Source organism: Telopea speciosissima, chromosome 1 (genome assembly GCF_018873765.1).
Source record: "Telopea speciosissima isolate NSW1024214 ecotype Mountain lineage chromosome 1, Tspe_v1, whole genome shotgun sequence".
NCBI lineage: Eukaryota > Viridiplantae > Streptophyta > Magnoliopsida > Proteales > Proteaceae > Telopea > Telopea speciosissima.
Genome location: NC_057916.1, coordinates 21861829 through 21881646, shown reverse-complemented (window position 1 = coordinate 21881646; position 19818 = coordinate 21861829). Strand labels below are relative to the sequence as shown.

Below are 19818 nucleotides of genomic sequence, written 5' to 3'. Positions count from 1 at the left end.
TGTAATAGCTTTACCTCATTTGATTCATATAACAAAGCCCTCCTTTTAGAATGACCCAGGATGACCCAAGGAATGCGCAATCTGACAAACATGTCCGCACTGCATCAAAAGGAAATACAAACTTCACATCTTAGCAATGAATGAATTGCAGCTGCATGTTGCATTAGCAACAAATGGACAAAAACATTGATACAATTGAATTAGCAAAGACAAAGAAAAACCAAAAACAAACACAGGAATGATTTCCATCCAGCAACAAATACAATCAAATTTAACCCCCCCCCTCAAACACACGCACACAAAAAGCGGAAGAAAAAACCCAACTACAATCGAAGATTATTCATTAAGTAACAGCACAAAAATAAATAATAAAACATGATCTTGAATAACTTTGATTGTATGACAAATTACTTCAAAAGTTAGTCAAAAGCCCCCATTTAAATATACCCAACTGTATAATAGCACATTGCTTGAAAGGGTAAGAGCTACAGTATCAAACTCTATCCAAGCATCATGGTAACCAAGTATAAGATTTGTATTTTTTTCACTGAAAGAGTGGCTTTTTCACCAGTCATTACATGCTGCTATCTTGCAGCAATGCTTCTCTGACACAACAACAGCTACTCATACTTCAGACTTCAGGGTCAAGAATACCAACACAATCACAATGGGTTGCATAATGTCAATACTCCATCAATCTAATTACACTCAAAACAATGTATCCTATGTGTCTAACTAAACAACAAAAGGTAGGTGAATTAGGTGTGCAAGATGAAAAACTCCAGAGGGGATCAACCTAAGCTCAACAATAACAGGCTTGGGTGGGTAAAACAAAGGTCCTGATAAGTGACAAAAGAACATAGATGAAAGAATCACTCCTTAAAAAAGATTTATCAGAGACCTCTAACAGAAAGGACACACTTGTTTTTCAAACAGCAATCATTAATTAAATGATTAAAGGGTGGTTAAAGACATTGAAATTTGAAAAGAAAGGATTGACTAGTTTTGCAATCATTAAACAATTTTCGCCACGTCCTGTCAATAAAACAGATGTTATAAAAATAAAAGAGAGGGCCACCGTTGGACAAATGTGTTTTTAGTTGAAACTTGCTGTTAAAGACAGCAACAGAGAGGGGGAGGCTGTTTTTTCTAATACTGCACAAGTTTTTCTACTTATTTCCAATCAAAACTTGGTTACCATAGTTGAGCCTTGGTAGCAATCATTACTCTCGTATGTTAGTGTTGCATACAAACAACAGCCAAGAGTATATTGGCCCGACAAAAAGAAAAATATATGAACTGCTGTTAAAACTTTTGTATTCCAACATTGCAAATGATAGGCCATATGATAAATTGCATGCTAACATGAAAACATCCTCATAAAAATTATAACTTTAAAGAACAATTAGGAGTTGAAAATAAGAGAAAACACATGATACACCACACATGCTTAAACAAAAAATAGTAGAACCCAAGTTAAGTTGAAGCAAGCATGGTCCAAAAGGCTCAAGAAATCTAAGGTTAAGGGGAGATAGGATTATAGCAATTACTACTTCAATATCGAATACTCAGTGCAGAATATAGCATGTAACACAAGTATCAAATCCATCTAGAGAAGCTTTTAGAAAAAAAATCCATATTAAAATTGTCTATTATAATAGTCTTTTAAAGTTCATGACATAGAATGAAACATACGTAATCTCACGGGCAAAAGCACCTCCTTTCTTCACCCAACAGTTTGGTGCTGCGACTTGGAAGTCTGGCCTCCATATCATTTTTAGCAAGTTAAGAAACACAAATGGAGAACTGAACACAACCTCTGGAAGAATAAAAAGTTTGAACAATATCAATAAATTGAAGATCCAGAAGAATGAGTATTGAGATCAACATTATTGCTGAATGATTAGTCAAAAATAGTATCAGGTATTAATATTGAACCAAACTAATGAAGCTGACCTACAACATCTTGAGAGGGAACCTCCTCGGCTTCATTCAGCATGGACACAATCTTCCTAACTTTTTCATATTCCTGCGAAGATATTCAATCCAAAGCATAACTAGTTAATACAAAAGATCAATAATACATCAAGAGCATCTCTCAAACTACACTTACGCGATCCCAGATACCGCCGACGATGAACTTTCTGCCCATTTCCAAGAAAACGAAGAAGATGTAGAACGAACGATTCAGTGCCCTCGGTTAAACTAGAGTTAACCCATATATAATTACACCCTGTAACAGATAGTGAACCATTATACTTCACTAGCCAATAATGACGAAAAAAACCTAAGATCATATTTGTTTGTTTTTTTTTGGATAAATTACACGTCACTCCCTGATTTTAAGGGAAACTCACATCATCCCTTGATTTTTTTTAAATACTTAAATCACCCCCTGTATTAGACCCCAATATGACAAATTAGTCTCTATTTTTAGTTTTATGCTGTTAAGTGATGATGTCAGCCAGTTAAATAAATTTAAATCCCTAAACTACACTTGACATCCAAACATAGATTTTGAAAGGTAATATTATAAATTTATAGTACAAGGGTAAAATAGTCTTTTCACACCAATAACTAACAACAAACTAACACTGTTACTGTAGAGGGGGACGGATGAGTATTTTCAAAAACCCAGGGGTGATTTGAGTTTCGTATGAAAACTAGGGAGTGATGTGTAATTTACCTTTTTTTTTTTTATCCATCTTCATTTGAGTGATTAAGAATAATTTCTCTTTCATCACAAAGGTGTCCTATTGGCCACAATGATATTGGTTCATCATTTGAATATTGTACTCTCTGAGTTCTTCCCTTGGTCTTCAACAATCATCATTGAGAGAGAGAGAGAGAGAGTGCTCTAGCAAGATCAGGGGTTGCAAGTTGCAACAGCGATTAATTCCCTAGTCGTTGCTTTGGCTGGGAGGAAACAACTTTGTAATTTGTATTTTGATTGGATTCTTTTTAAAATGTGATCAAATGTCCATTTACATTATTGCCCTTTTTTTACTTAGAATCTTCTGGAATATTCACACTTAATAATGAAATAGATAAATGGGTTAAACCAAACCAGGATCCTCTACAGTACCACTGGGTGTGCGGTGCACATCCTGTGGCACAGCAGAGGCCAAGTGGCATACATGGCCTCTGCTGTGCCACAAGATGTGCACCGCACACCGGCATACTGTAGAGGATTTTTATTGGCACCCATGAAAACTGTCAAAAAAGGAAATCTATATGTTTGGAGGGTAAGTGTGTAAATTATTAGCTAAAGAGCCTATGACTGTGGTTAAGGGTCCATTTCCTATTTCTGACCATGATTTGGAGGTCAAAAAAAATTTTGGATTGTGAGAGAGAGAGAGAGAGATCAACGTGTAGGACTTCTTGGCCCTTTTTCACTCTATGGTTGTCTGATTAGCGTGTCAGACTTCTTGGCCCTTTTCCACTCTATGAGAGAGAGAGAACTCTCTCACCTTAACTCAGGAAAATGATGCTTCTTGTTGTCATCAAAATGGTGAACTTCAAAATTATAATCTTCTTCTGAATGCAATATAGTCTATTCCCAACACTGTTTTCAAGTCAAGGGTAAAAATTATTTTAATTATTCTTTCACTATCAAGAGTTGCAAATGTCTAGCATGTTTTTCGAATTATCATATCAAATTATAGCAATTTACTTCATTAAAAAAATTGTGTTACACTAGAAAAATGGAAAAAAAAACATTATATAACTTAATTTTTTTTATCAAGCTTTATAACAACAATAATTTCCCTTTAGAGAACTCGAATTTATTCAATCTAAATTGCAATTGATTGATACTTATTGAACACACGATGAGCATATAGATTTTAAGCTTCAAGGCCATTAAGTAATAACCATGGCAGATATATATGTGGGTGTAGAAAATTAAAAAATAAATAAGCGAATAGGAATTTTGAGATAAGCTAAAATGCAAACCTGATATGGGGAGTTAACCTTTCTGCCTCAAAACACGAAAGACAGCAAAGGCAAGAAAGGATTCAACCAATCAACGCTGCTGGTCGATAAAACACACCCCTCAATCATCAAAACCCTAGCCCTCACACGTAGCAAGCCTACAATGTGCAAGATAACCCTTGTGTGCCCACTTCCCTTTCTCTTCTGCCAGCGACTTCTTGGCTTTGCTGCCCATGACCTATGGTGGGTTGTCTTTACCGGTCGCAAACATAAATTCCCGCCAGCTTCAAGTCATTTAATGACCAGAGATTAATAAAAATAAAAATCCTGCAAACTAGTTGTAAATTGAGGCATGAAGAAGAAAAATATGATAAATTAAGCATGGAGTAGGGTTCGATGGTTAGGATTTTTTTCTTAAACATCAAACACAAGATCGACTAACCATCCAAAACAATTCTATCATACATATCGATTCTAATCTTGTATGGTATAACTTAACAATTAACAGATAAGAAATTTGACATATTTATATAATCAAGAAAACCTTCTCCGAATACTTGATAAACACAACCTTGATCTCTTTTTGCTCTCTATCTCTTTTGTGCAACTTGATTCTCACCAACTAAATCAACCTAAATAATTAATTAAGCGCATAATTCTGACAGGAAAAATCCAAAATCTTGATTACTTCCTCTTGGAATAGAATAGTACATAAAGATTGTTGCAAATGTAACAGCTGCAATTAGTGCGGGAACAACCATGCATGCATGAATCTGTAGTATCCTTCATCCACGCTTCCCCTTCTTTGCGTAATTCTTTGTGCTCCTTCTTAAACAACTCTCGAGGTTTCAAGCCACTTGAATTTTGCAAATCTCTATATGGTTGTGTTATTGTCTCCACCTCCAATTAATACTTAATAGTAAACAAAAGTTAACAAATACGTCATGGTTTGAAGACAACATATACATATACATGAATTTATAACAATGGACAAGTCATTTTTAATTGACTGAGAATAATTAATCAACAAAGAGTGTTTTCTATAATTTTTTTGCAAGCGTGTCTTCTACAAGTAAGTTTGTGATTTACTTTGTGATTCGATCTTCTCCCTTACTCAAGCACTTTCTAATTTCTAGGCCTTTTTAAGTAAAAAAAAAGTTGGCTAAATTGCAAGCAATCTTGCTTGATATTATTAAATATCAAGTTATAGAACAACATTCTAGCGTATAGAACAACATTCTAGCTCGCTTGCATTAATAAAAGTTTCTCTTGCCCAAAATTTGAATAAACTACTATTAAATTTTTTGAAGGAAAAGCTTAAAATTGAACTGAAACCAAGTTAACAATGATTTAAATTGAATAAGAAAAAAAATTATTTGTTTGAACTTAATTTGGTGATAGACAGGACAAAAGGGTAATAACAAGCTTTAAATGGCAAAAGATTAAACTTGAACTTCTCTAGAAACAGTTTGACTTCCCAGTACCTCTGCAATCTTTAGTGATTCCACCGATAGCAGCGTAGTGAAGGGCTGTGGCATTTTTGGTTCTTTCCCAATCACCACTAAACACAAACAGACACAGTGGAGGTACCTTTGCCTTCATCATATTTTTTCCGTTTCTGTTATGAAAAGAGAGTTTTATTTTTCCTCTAAAATGGTGCTTGGTAAAACTGTTCCAAAACTGTTTTTAGAACATAAAAACTTCTGTTTAGTAAAACTTGTTCTGAAACATTTTTTACCAAAATAATCAATTATTACAGAAATACCATTAATTTACTAACTTGCATAAATTTAACATGTGTTTGCCACAATTAATGACAAATAAAATGTCAATACCATCTCCACTTCAAATATCAAATGCGAAAATATCATACATGTCAGGAACTACTAAGTTGGAAACCTCAATAAACATAAAAATCCATAGTATATTGTTCAATATGTCAATATCATCAGCCTTCACTCTTGTTTAAGTCTAATTTGTTGAACAAATTGTGAACATCTTTCAACGTCTTTGTACGCTCCTCGGACCCTTTAATTGAACCTTCCAGATAACCTTTGATATAATCTAGTGAAAGGGAAGGAAATGTAGATGTCGATGTTTTCGAACATCTAGACAGAGGTGGAGTATGCTGTATAGAACTCTCTTTTTGACAATGTGCTATAAAACAATAGGAACAGAGTTGTTAATACTTTATTATGCTAATCATCAGGTGTCAAAAAAACTCATCAAAATAAATAAATTGCAGAAAAAGTATGGAGCAAATGAATAAACTGTAACTTCACTGAAATTAGAATCTAGAGGTCTTCAAAGCATCAGCACCTTCATGAGAAAGGAGGAGAATTTGACACCAACACCAAAAACCAGAACCCAAAACAGCTTAATTCAACCATATAAAGAGCAAAATAATTTGCAACAAGATTCCAATATATCCACATGTCTATACAGTATACAGATTATTGCAACTCAAATTAGTTGAATCAAGGGAGAATGTTTTCTGTGCCGGTGGCGCAGGCTGCGCCCAGACACATGGGGGTGGGCAAAATAACCACCTTGCCCCCCTAATGGCAGGGCCATGTGTCTAGGTGCAGCCTGTGCTGCGGCAGAGAGAACATCACCCATTGAATCACATTTAATGAAAAGAGGCAAAAAGGAAAAATTTATGGGTTTCCTATCCCTCCATTTGAAATGCCAACAAGTACCACATGGCAGATTACCAATAGGAGTTTGCCAAGTGGCAAAACATAGCTTTGAAAATCTAGGCCTATGAATGAATGTAATATAGTGATCGGAGTACCATAAGTGTGCATAGACATATATACCTAGGGTGCATGGCAATACATGGGAGAATATTTGAATAAATTTTGTTCTGAAAGTTGTCTGATAAACCCAAACCGCACTGACCAATCAGGAGCCGCCATGTGTCCCCGGCCCAAGGAGATGGGCCGTCCCAAGCCTGGCGAAGAACCAGCTCAGACGCGGAACAGGCACGACCACAGGGGCGGCCTCACGGGCACGGACTCAGGCACAGGCACGGACCTCGGGCATAGACTAGGCAGGGGACAGGATCGCCACCAAGATCCAAAGTACAAGTGCTGCAGGTCACTACCACCGCCATCAACAAGACATACACCACCTCAAGGACACTAGGCCACCGCCTACCAGCCACATAGTCCCAGACGGTATCAAGCACCAAGGACCTTATCCAACACGTATAAGTGTCTATCTATTAAAGACATCAACCCTACTGGGACACTACCTCCCGTAGGGAGACAACCAACCAGGGACTCTACCAAGGAAGAACCCTGCTACCTAGGGACTCTATCCACAACAAGGACTACTCGTCATCAACGGGGACTCTCCACACCGCCACACTCCACTACAAATGCGAAGGTATTCTACCCCGTCAACCCATCTTGAATTCTAATCATTCATCTGTTTGTTTAGAGAGATCTTAGACATCGGAGAGTCCTAGGCCGGAACCACACCGGTTCTCCTTTGTCACCTAGGTCCTTTTGCAGGTTACGACACTTGAGGGACCACTGGACGATTTCTTGACGCAGGATGAAGAGTTGCAACTCTACTTGGCCGCCACCCCGGTCACAGTAAGCGTCGTACTACTGAAGGAAGAGGGTAAAATGCAGAAACCCATCTACTATGTCAGCCATGTCCTGATAGAAGCAGAGACCAGGTACATAAGGATCGAGAAGGTGGCTTATGCATTGGTGATCGCGGCAAGGAAACTACGATCATACTTCCAAGCCCACACAGTCGTGGTACTCACAGACCTACCACTGAAGAAGGTACTCCACAAGCCAGACGTCTCCGGACGGTTGATAGCCTGGGCAGTAGAGTTGAGTGAGCATGACATCAGGTTCCAACCACGGACGACCATCAAAGGCCAAGCTCTGGCGGACTTTGTCGCCGAGTACACCCTATTTGAGATCGAGCCAGAAGCAAAAGAGCCAGAGCAGCATGATCGTGGGTCGTGGGAGATGTTCGTGGATAGTTCGAGTAATGCAGCAGGAAGAGGGGCTAGCTTCATACTCACCAGCCCCGAGGGTTTTCGAATTCAGTATGCTCTCCGATTCACCTTCCAGGCATTTAACAATGAAGTAGAATATGAAGCCCTATTAGCTGGACTCCGGGTGGCCAAGGCCATCCAAGTCACTCACCTAGCAATCCGGAGTGATTCCCAGCTTGTAGTAAATCAGGTGAATGGAGAGTATGAGGCAAAAGTCGATCGAATGGCATCATACCTAGCACGTGCTCGAGAAATGATTGGGGAGTTCGAGAAGTTCGAGATGGTTCGGGTTTCCCAGGATCAAGAATGCCACAGCCGATGCCCTATCCAGGCTAGCCAACGACGAGTTCCAAAACTTGGCCTGTGCTGTCTACGTTAAAATACTGCATGAGCCAACGTACCAGGAGAAGCAAGTCAATGAGATTGAAGAGGGTCCAAGCTGGATGGACCCTATACTCAACTACCTACAGAATGACGTCCTACCAGAGGACAAGGTCGAGGCAAGGAAGATAAGGATGAGGGCTGCAAAGTACACCGTCGTGGACGGAGTACTATACAAGAGGGGGGTCACGGCACCACTACTCAGATGCCTAGGACCCAAGGGAGCCAAGTACACCCTGGCAGAGGTCCATGAAGGGATATGCGGAAGCCACATGGGAAGGCAAGCACTAACCTACAAAGTCCTCTGCCAGGGGTTCTACTGGCCACGGATGCAAGAAGAGGCCATACAGTACGCCAAGACCTACAAGCAATGTCAATTGTTCGCCCCGGTACCCCATCTACCCGCCACCAAATTGACATCCATCCTCAATCCCATTCCTTTTGCCATGTGGGGGGTAGACATCTTAGGTGACTTCACAGCAACAACCGAAAACCGCAAATAGTTGGTGGTCGCCATAGACTAATTCACCAAATGGGTCGAGGCTAAGCCATTGGCTAAGATAACAGAGAATGAAATGGAAAAGTTTGTTCGTGACGACATCATCTACAAGTTCGAGGTATAAAGGATCCTGGTCTCAGACAATGGGAAGCAGTTCAACAACCCCAAGTTCAAGGCCTTCTGCCAGCTCTACAACATTGACTATCGGCCTGTCTCGGTAGCTTACCCACAGGCCAATGGTCAGGTGGAGGTGACAAACAGAACATTAGTAGAGGGGGTCAAGAAAATGCTAGAAGGAGCCAAAGGGAAGTGGGTCGAGGAACTACCCAGTGTCCTATGGGCGTACCGAACCACAGTGAGGACACCCACAGGCGAGCCATTCCGCCTAGCATATGACACAGAGGCATTGGCACCAGTAGAGGTCCTCGCCATGTGCCACAGAGTCCTGGACTTCAATGAGCGCACCTACGACGATGGACTCTGAGCAAACTTGGACTTCCTGGATGAGATTCTTGAGAAGGCACTCCTAAGGAACGTAGCATATCAGCAACGAACAGCCAGGTACTACAACGCCAGGGTCAGAGAAAGGCTCTTCCACCAGGGAGACCTAGTCCTAAGGCAGGCTAGTGCATCACAGCCACAGAAGGAAGGAAAGCTATCAGTCAACTGGGAAAGACCTTACATAGTTTTCAAGCAGATACGCCCAGGGACCTACCGCTTGAAAACTCCGGGGGGCAAGAAGATAGATCGCACCTGGAACTCAGAACACCTGAAAAAGTACTACCAGTAGAGTAGCAGTAGCAATAGCCGATTTTCATCCACGGCACAATAGGTTGCATTTTTTTCAAGGATAAGTTGAAATTTTATTTGAAGTTTGAAATAAATATTTGGTTTTGGGTTATATCTGTCTACTTCTACCCGTCAATCAAACACTCTCAAGTACCAAGGTCCACGGACCATCAAGGCGCAAGGCCACCAAGGTCTACAGACCACCAAGGCATAATGCCACCAAGGTCTGCGGATCATCAAGGCGCAAAGCCACCAAGGTCCACGAACCACCTAGGCATAATACCACCAAGGTCTACGGACCACGAAGGCGTAAGACCACCCAGGTCCACGGACCACCAAGGTCCAAGAACCATAAAGGCTCAAAACCGACGAGATTGAATGACTACTAAGGCCAATTGGCCATACCTGCAAACAACGAGGAACAATATGCAAGGAAGGTGAGAATTTAACCACAAATATCAACTGAAAGAAGTCACAATAATTACAACCCAAGTTCAGAATCCAAATGTTTAACATGCAATACACATATATCATCAGGACGCATCCGCCAAGGGAGTCACGTCCTCCTCTGGAGGAGAAGCCATCTCAGCCTCAAGCGGGTGAGCCACACCCTCCTCAGGAAGAGTAACACCATCCTCAGGCAGAGTAACGCCCTCCTCAAGCACCACAGCACTCTCCCCCATAGGAACATCGACGGCCACGGCAGCTACAGAGGCCAACGCCGCGATGCTCGGGAACCGAGAGAAGTCGTAACCTAGAGTCTCAAGAACGTAGGCCGCCAAGTCCTGGATCCCCGCATCATATATCTCCTGGTTATACTCATAGAACAACTTTGTGATCGACGGAGATTTCTGGAACTCTGCCACGGCTCGCTCACCGACCTTGACCAACTCCACCTCATGGCTCCGCCTCATGCTGCGGAGCTCCTCCTCTAAAGCGTGGATCCTAGCTGAACTCTGGGCCTCCAAGGCCACACTCCTGGAAGACACGACCCTAAGCTCCTCGGCCATCCTCCTCTCTCGGGCGACAGCCTCCTCTCGAGCGACCTTGTGCTCCTGGAGGTCCCTCTCCATACCCCGCAGTATCCGACCCTACTGGATCTCCTGAAAAGCGAAGTGCTCGAGGCGAAGCACCACCTAAGTAGTACGGTGCTGGACCTATAGTCAAGGTGATTGTTAGAAAGCCTCCAAAGTACAAGGTACAGAATAGCAACAAAGTATCAAATAACAAGGACTCAGAAGGTACAACTCACCGAAGCCATGTCCTCATAGAGGGACTGTATCAAATCTGGATGGCTCATCCCATGTAGAGCCACGCACTCAGCAGGGAGCCGACCTTTGTCCAGCCACTCCCGCGACACACCACGGCCAGACAGGAAGGCGCCCTCCTGGATGTCCCAGGGAAGGACCAGGGGAGACGGAGCCGACGTATCAGTAAAGGCACCAGAAGAAGAAGAAACCACCCCTTGCCTCTTGCGGAAGGCGGAAGGGAAGGCCTTGACGCAGCAGCGGCAGGACTCGATCGCAAGAGCCTAACCCGTCGGGAGGTCCTCACAGTACCAGGAGGATCGGGACCCCCCTTCCGCTTGGCACCGACGGCCACAGTAGGAGAAAGGGAAGGGACCATAGGAGCGCCAGCATCCCCTGCCCCAGTAGGAGAATCACCTGCGGGAAGGACAACCTAAGCCACGTACCTCTGAGCGTCCCTCCTCCGCAAATTGGCACGAAAGACGCCAATATCCAATCGTAGATCCATTGAACAACAACAACAGACAAGGGGAAAAGACAAAGTCAGTAACAGATAAGCTAAAGAAAAATGCAAGCATGAGTACCGAGTACAACCACAACAGCAAAAAAATCTTACCAGGACTCGGCTTCCAAAGGAACAGGAAGGCCTCCAAGTCCAGCTCATGGACGTTGAAAGGATCACGTCCCAAACACCGCTTGAGGGAGTCGCCCTCGAAGTCACTCAACTCAAGGCCACGGTTCACCCTCTTGAGATCAACCACCTCCCAAGTGGTCCGCAGTGAACATCGGAGGACCGTAGTAAAGAAGAAGCGATCCCTCCAATACTTCACCGAACTGGTAATCCCCTCGAGAAGCTTAAAGTCGGCATAGGGTCCCTTGAGGACGCGACGAGCAAAATGATAGCACCCACCATCCCCCTTCTTTAACATATAGAAGTATGAGAACAGGGAAACGGTGGCGGCACGCCCCATCCAGGCAAAGAATACATAAAAGCCCAAAATAACCCTTCAGGAGTTGGGTAATACCTGCCCAGGGGTAAGGTGCCAGTGGTCTAATACCAACTCGACAAAGCGGAAAACAGGGAAGCGAAGGCCATGGGAGAAGAAAATGCGATAAAGACAGATCATGTCCGCTCAATGAGAGGAGGCACGATCATCGGGCCCAGGGACGCAAAGTACGACCTCGGAAGGAATATGGAAATCCAGGCGAAGCGACGCCAGGTCCGAGGCGGTTATAACACTAGGAATCTGGGCCAACCTACTAACAGTGTCAGCGACAAAAGGCGCTGCCACAGAAGTACTAGGACCCCTGCTAGGGCCCAAGTCATTGAAAGCTCCCTCCTCCTCATCACTAGCAATAACTCTGGGAAAAGGCAATAGAGGGAGAGTATCCACACAAGAAGACGACCCTGAAGAGGGCCCCTCCGAGGACCCAACCACAACAGTAGCGGAGTCGAAATCACTAGACAACATGAACGATGATAAGGAAGGCCACTTACTCAAAGCAATACTCCCCCAACGACGTTGAGCGGCTGACACAGGAAAGTGGAAGGCGAGCTGCAACAACCAACAAGCAAATCCATAAGGAAAGATACCAAAAAATAAAAAACAAAAAAAGTAGAGAGGAAGGCTTTCATACCAAGAGAAAGTGGGCGCGGAGAGGCCGCAGCCACGGGCGCAGACTAAGGCGTAGATCGGGCGCAGCCACAGACGCGGCCTCGGGCAAGCACGACCACGGGCGCGACCTCACGGGCGTGGCCTTAGGCGGGCACTGCCTAACGGGCGTGGCCTCATAGGCGCGGCCTCACGGGCGTGGACTTAGGCAAGCGCGGCCTCAAACGGGCGTGGCCTCACACAAGCATGGGCCGCACGGCCTCAGGCGAGAAACGGATGAATCAAGTAGGCCCAGACCCCAGACGTGAAACAGAAGACGCGACACGAGTGACGGGCACGAGATCGAGGCACGAGTGAAGGGCGTGAAGCACAACGAGCATAAGCACAAAGCTAGACAAGCCACCAAGCCAACCAAAAGCCCAATGGCCAAGAGAGGGAGAGACTAGAAGAAAGCGAGGAGGGGGCAACACTGTTCTCTATGGCCCAAGAACAAACACTTGGGGGGCACAAATAATAGTGAACAAAGTCCAAGGCAAAAGCAAAGAGATCTCAAAAAGCAAAAAGCCAAAAGCAAGAAAGAAGTGAGAGATGAAGAAAAGTGAAAAGTGAAAAATGAAGAGAGAGGAAAGAAGATATATCTACAAAAAAAAAAGGGGAGAAAAAAATGGGAAAAAAGACAAAAAGGTGTACGGGGAAGGGTTTGAACCCACAACCTCTCCCACGTCACCAAAAGATTCGTCAGTACACCCTCCAAGAAGGTATTTACGACAAACCCCTTATTGATACAAAAGTGCAAAGGATACTCTCTTGGACACTCCGATCCAAGAGAGTGGGGGGCAAATGATAAACCCAAAATCGCACTGACCAATTGGGATCTGCCACGTGTCCCTGACCCCAAGGAGATGGGCCGTCCCAAGCCCGACGGAGAACCAGCTCAGACGCGGAATAGGAGCGGCCTCAGGCAAGCATGACCACGGGCACGGGCTCACAGGCGCGGCCTCAGATGGGCGCGACCTCACGACTATGGGCGTGGACTCGGGCACGGGCACGAACACGGACTCAGGCATAGGCACGAACCTCAGGCGTAGACCAGGCCAGGGGGCAGGATCGCCACCAAGATCCAAAGTACAAGTGTTGTAGGTCACAACCACCGTCATCAACAAGACATACACCACCTCAAGGACACTAGGCCACCGTCTACTAGCCACATAGTCCCAGACGGACTCAAGCACCAAAGACCTTATCCAACACATATAAGCGTCTATCTATTAAAGACATCAACCCTAATGGGACACTACTTCCTGTAGGGAGACAACCAACCAAGGGAGAACCCTGCTACCCAGGGACTCTACCAAGGAATAACCTTGCTACCCAGGGACTCTATCCACAACAAGGACTACTCGTCATCAACGGGGACTCTCCACACCGCCACACTCCACTATAAATGCGAAGGTATTCTACCCCATCAACCCATCTTAAATTCTAATCATTCATCTTTATGCTCAGAGAGATCTAACTTAGGCATTGAAAAGTCCTAGGCCGGAACCACACCGGTTCTCCTTTGTCAACCAGGTCCTTTTGCAGGTTACGACACTCGAGGGACCACTAGACGATTTCTTAACGCAACATTGTCGTATGGGCTTCTACAAAAAAAAACGTATGGGCATGGCTAATCCAGATTATGACCTCTCTATCTAACAATCAGAATAGTCACATCATCTGTCTACATGACAATATTTAAAGTGAGCGTGTAGAAAACATTCTTATCATGTGCATGTAAGAACATTTTTCCAAGGAAAATGCAAGGCAAAATCAACAATGCTCCCGATCCAGTAACCGTAATCAATATATATATATGGAGATAAGTTTTAGACTATGTCATATTGAAGGGTTGGCTTACTAGATAATTTTCTTGGGGGAAAAGAGCCTTACCTGACAGTACATGGCACTACGCCCTGACACAAAGGGAGACAAAATGGCCGCCTCACCCCTATTGATGCTCCCTGTGCTTGTGCAGGGACCACGCTACCAGCTAGAGAACCCTTTCCTTTCTTTTTTCTTTTTTTTTTTTTTTTTTTTTGGGGGGGGGGGAGGAGGGGCAGGGGGATAGTAGCATGAATCTATTTATAAGACACTCCAAATTCCATACACTGGTATTAAGTTGCCAAGTGCTATGAACCTTAATAGACTAGAGGGATAGCAAAGCCTGGTTTCCCAATTCAAATTGGTATACATACATGTTAGGACAGCAAGCAACTTACTTTGTTTTGTAGGGCTGGTCGTCTCTGCTTTTGAAGGCAAATTGTGTACTTCATTAGATTGTTCCAGGTGCTTAGCGGCCAAATGATCCCAAGCAGCTTTGGCTGAGTCTATGTCCTTGATAAGGACTACCATTTTCTGTCCGCATGAAATTTGGATTGCATGTAGAGCTTTTGCATTTCTCTGTGCCCAACTACTGAAAGCTGGATCATTGGGACTAAAACTAATACCATATGTTACCTCCACAATGTCCCAAAGGTCTTCACCCAACAAATAGCTTTTCATATACATCTTCCATAATTCATAATTATTTTCTGTAAGAACTTCAGGAACAATAGTCACACTTGAAGCAATCTGCATTTCTGATGATGATCCCATCCTTAATTTGCCCCTATCATATCATATGGAAAGAGTAAATGTGAAGCAGTTCACAGAGGCCGTGAGTGACTAAAGAAAAACTGGAAAATAGGAATAAAAAATAAGACCAAATGTTGCCGCGGGGGATGAGTGACCCCTGAATGGCAGGAATACCCAGCTCATGTGTCTGGGCGCCGACACAGAGAACATCAATCCAATAAATAAATACGAAAAAAGAGGGGAAAATTTTTCTAAACAACATAAACAATGTAGTATTAAATCATAAAAATAGCAAGAAAGAAGGGAAGAAATAATAAGAAAAGGGTTGGATCTGTTTCTATCCACATAATTAATAAATAATCGGACTTCATATGTTCTTGAGCATAACAGGTTTTAAAACACGGAATCAGGGGAGACAGAATCGATCAGTTGTGATTCCCGAATTTGATGCCCAAGAACTTTAGAATCGGTCCTCAGATTCAAAAACATAAAATTTTTTAAGGGTTTTTAGGTGTGAATCAACAGTTTCGGATCGGTTGAAAATCGGGATCAGTTGATTCGGCATCCAATTCTCATGAGGCAAGTATGATGAAAGTAAGGAGAGAAGAACCATTGGGTTCGAGAGGCACGCTCGCCCACGGTACAGAAATGGATCTAAGGAAGCTTCGCTTAAGAACTTACCCTGAATACAGCGAGTGACTGCTGGATGATGTAGAAGTGGACAACGTCGGCAGCTTCTAAAGACAGACAAACGCAGGGGTTGAAGTCGTTGTTGCTGTAACAGAAACACCCTACGCGCGGAACTGGCGGTTGAGATTGAGTTCTCTCTCTGGTTGATGGAAACTATGTATTTATACCTAAATAATATTATGTTACAGCCCACGAAAGTAATAATATTTACAACAAATGCCACTGACCTTAAGGGGTGTAGGTTTGGTGGGCTGGATATTTCAGGGTTGAAATTTACTAGCCCTGGGTTAGGGTCGGGTTGAACCGGGGTTGAGGCTTTGGGCCATGCCCAGCCCTACCCAACCCTGTGTTAAGTTATGTTCTACAATTTATTATTTATATTTTTCAAATTTTATTTAGTATCTAATTATCTATTGATTTACAAACAATGCTAATTATTTATTGAAAAAAAATATTTTCAATTTTAAGACTAGACTAAGTTTTTTAAGTAAAAAAAGAGTCTAATAGTCAATTAAGTATGAAACAAGTCAATACCCAATCACATGTGTCTCATTTTTTTTTATGGGACAACGCAAATGACAAAAAAAGACGGCAAGTAAGGGTCAATCCAACCTTGACAAAAATCAGGATCAATTGACTCACAATTGATTGTTTACTAATAATTCACGAAAAGTAAAGATTAGTGCATGCATCATGGCTGGTTTAGAGTCTGAATAACTTGGTCCAATCTTGGAACAGATATCACAATTTACTATTGTGGAAGTTAACTCCTTTGTTTTTTTTGGGGTAGATAACCCGTTTATTAAGAATATGAATAGAAATGGCAAGCAATATTGAAGCACCAAAGAGAAGGTGGACAACAAAAGTATTCAAAATGACAAGATCCGAGCTATCAAGTCCTCTAGAGACTCAAAGGAAGAACCTCCTCTCCTGACACAAACTTCTGCTTTCTCCTTTAAAGACGCAGCCCTCTCTCTCATCTCCTCCCCTTCTTTCTCAACCATTAGTCTTCTTATGTTTTTCTCAATCTCCCCTCTCTCCAACCTATTCTCCATATGCAACCCCACCCTCCACACATGGCTCACAAACCTCGCATTCACCGTCTGGTCTCCAAAACAAGGCCGACACAGCATTGGTACCCCTTCACATATACTCTCCAACGTCAGTTCCAACCGTTATGGATCCAAAACCCACCCACTGCAGGATGAGCCAACACTTCCTGTTGTGGGGCCCATTTGACAATACAACCCTTTCTACCAATCATTTCTAGGAACCCATCAGGCCACACTGGTTCAACCTCTTCTGAACCACAGATCCAGCCGGACCGAACCACCCACAAGAAGGGGCACTTGCTGTTGGCTAACCCCCAAGCTATCTCCATAAATTCAGCCTCATCCATGCCTGCTAGGCTGCCGTAGCTGACATAGATTACAGACCTAGGTGCTTGTGTATCTAGCCAATTGATGCAGTTGTGGTCTTGGGACAATAAGCTACTGGAAGAAGCTGGGAAGAGTTTATGGAAAGGGCCTATTGTGAACATAGGGATTGGAAATTCTTGTGCAAGTGTTGCCAGTGGCGATTGTTCAAGGTGTTCGAACGTGTTCCCAATGACTCCAGATGATGTCTTGACGTTATTGACCATGTTGTCCAGAAATTGGTACAGCATCTCTACATTATGTGTCTCCATCAGAGGCAGATCCTTCACTCTGAGAGGTGGAAGCTCTGTTACTGGCGTCTCCAATTGAGATTCTGACAGGAAAAAAAAAAAGTTCCGGCTGATCAAGCTTGATAACAACAAGATTATCCCTTCTGAGAACTCGAATTTATTCAATTTAAATTGCAATTGAATGATACTAAAAGGATCTAGATTTTCAGCTTCAAGGCCATTAAGTAATAATAACCAATGGCAGAGATATATTTATGTGGGTATAGAAAATTTTGAAAAATAAATAAGCGAATAGAAATCTTTAGAGAAGCTAAAACGCAGACCTGATGATATGGGGAGGTAACCTTTGTGCCTCAAAACGCGAAAGGCTAGAAAGGATTCAACGCTGCCAGTCGATAACACAAGCCTCGGAAGTTTAAGACTATCTGCGACAGCTTGGGTGAAGGGCATGACAGCATCGGAGATGAGACAAGCAATAGGCTCTGCTTCTGTTGCAGCAGCAGCAGCAGTAGTATCAGATGATAACAACCGAACCAAGCAATCCCGAAATGGAACTCCACAGGTGAGGTTGAGGAGTGGGAGAAGGGAAAATCCATGTGGTATCGAGTCTTGAAGCTCCGATAAGCTGTCGGGTATAGAAATGAAGGTGAAGTTAGGGTAATTGGAGGAGTAATTGGGAGAGTAGTTGAATTGAGTGTGGACGAAGGTGATGGAGAAGCCCTTTGAGTGTAGAATGGAGGCTAGCTGAAGCATAGGGTTTATGTGGCCCTGCAATGGGAATGGGAATAGCACTAATCCAACTCCTCTCCTCTTTTGCTCCATATTTGATTCCATCTTTGAATTGGATCTTTCTTCTTTCTTTTAACAGTCTGTCTCGCCCGTGACCTTTTCTTGGATTCTCAAAACTTCATTCGCTCCATCTCTTGTTCGAAGTCTGCGATTAAAGGGTTTGGATATAAATTGAGCTCCTCTCCCGCACGGGACGATGTCCAGCGCACATCGTTCGGCTGGGGAGACCTCAATCCACACGTCACTGCATCGGGATGTGTGCAACGATGCAGATCGAAGCTCCCCAGCCGCACGATGTGCGCTGGAGAGGAGCCAGATCCCTTAAATATCACTTTGTAATTGGAATCAACTAATATATATTTTTTTTATTCCCAATTGATAAGCGTGGAATTGTAGAGACCCCATGTGTGTCATGTGTACCACTTGGTCTCTATTGTCAGATGTGCATCACCGCCCCACTAGTACTGCTGATACATGCGAGTGGTGATTTTCAACGGAGGAGAGGAGCACTAAGTTTAAGATAGTTTTTTTTTGGAAAAGTGGGATACTACTTTAGAAACCTCTGAGCCATCATGCGCTTTTAGGACCCAGCAATTTGTTAGGAACAAGGTTTTTTTTTTTTTTTTAATAGATAGTTTATGGGGAAAGTTTTCATACACGACTATATAAGCCGTGTATGTGAGAGGGTGGAACTTTCAGGGCATTAATTAATGTGTGAGGCTTTATGACTTTTTCAACTCTTTGTGAGAGAGGACACGATCGTGCATGCTTACATGGTCGTGTATGAAAACTCTCCCCATAGTTTATTAACGCTGATTTGTCAAGAACAAGCAACTTGTTAGATTGAGTAGTTTCAAATTGGAATGGGTTTGGGAGCCATGCTGGGTGTGTGGTCAGTAATCATGGTTTAGGATTCAAGAATTTTCTATCATTTTTAGGAGAAAGGTAGATTCTATAATAGTATAGTCTGATTTTGAAAGTCAGTAAGCGTGAGGTTGTAGAGTCAAGAAAGTGTTAGGCACCCAGTCCATCTAATAAAAACAGTCATCAAACCTGAATATCACTCCCCCCATCAATGAACCCACCCCTATTGGCCACTCCTCATAATACATTTTTCATTGAACTTACCCCTATCTCTGCTAACATTGGAATGCATATATCTGATTTACTGGTCGCAGGAGTTTATGAACCAGATCTTAATTTAGCAAAGTAGACATTTAATATTTTGAGAGATGGCCAGAGAATCCTAACTGATGCAGGTAGCCTCACCACAAAAGATGTTAAGGAAGTGGAGCTTTTTGGCATTTGGCAAGGTTGGAGAAAAGCCAGGGAAGAAAACATCAGCATCAAACAGATTTGGCTATCCAACAAATCTCTTTTTGACATACTAACCTTTTCAACAAACTCACCTATACCTTGGAACCTTATAAATATGTTTTTTGTTTTAGCCGAAGAAACTGAGAACTTCTCTAGTATCAAGTTTCTGATGTACAGGAATAGTATGACTAACCAAAATCAAATGTACCCCGTCCTTTAGTTTTCCTTAATAAACTTTATTTCCATTAAAAAAAAAA

The 19818-nt window shown here is 42.9% G+C and overlaps 1 pseudogene; it reads right to left on the bottom strand.

Annotated features, from left to right (window-relative positions):
* Nucleotides 1–16622: 16622 nt before the first annotated feature.
* On the bottom strand, nt 16623–18305 carry LOC122648711 (annotated as a pseudogene).
* Between the last annotated feature and the right edge of the window lie 1513 nt (nt 18306–19818).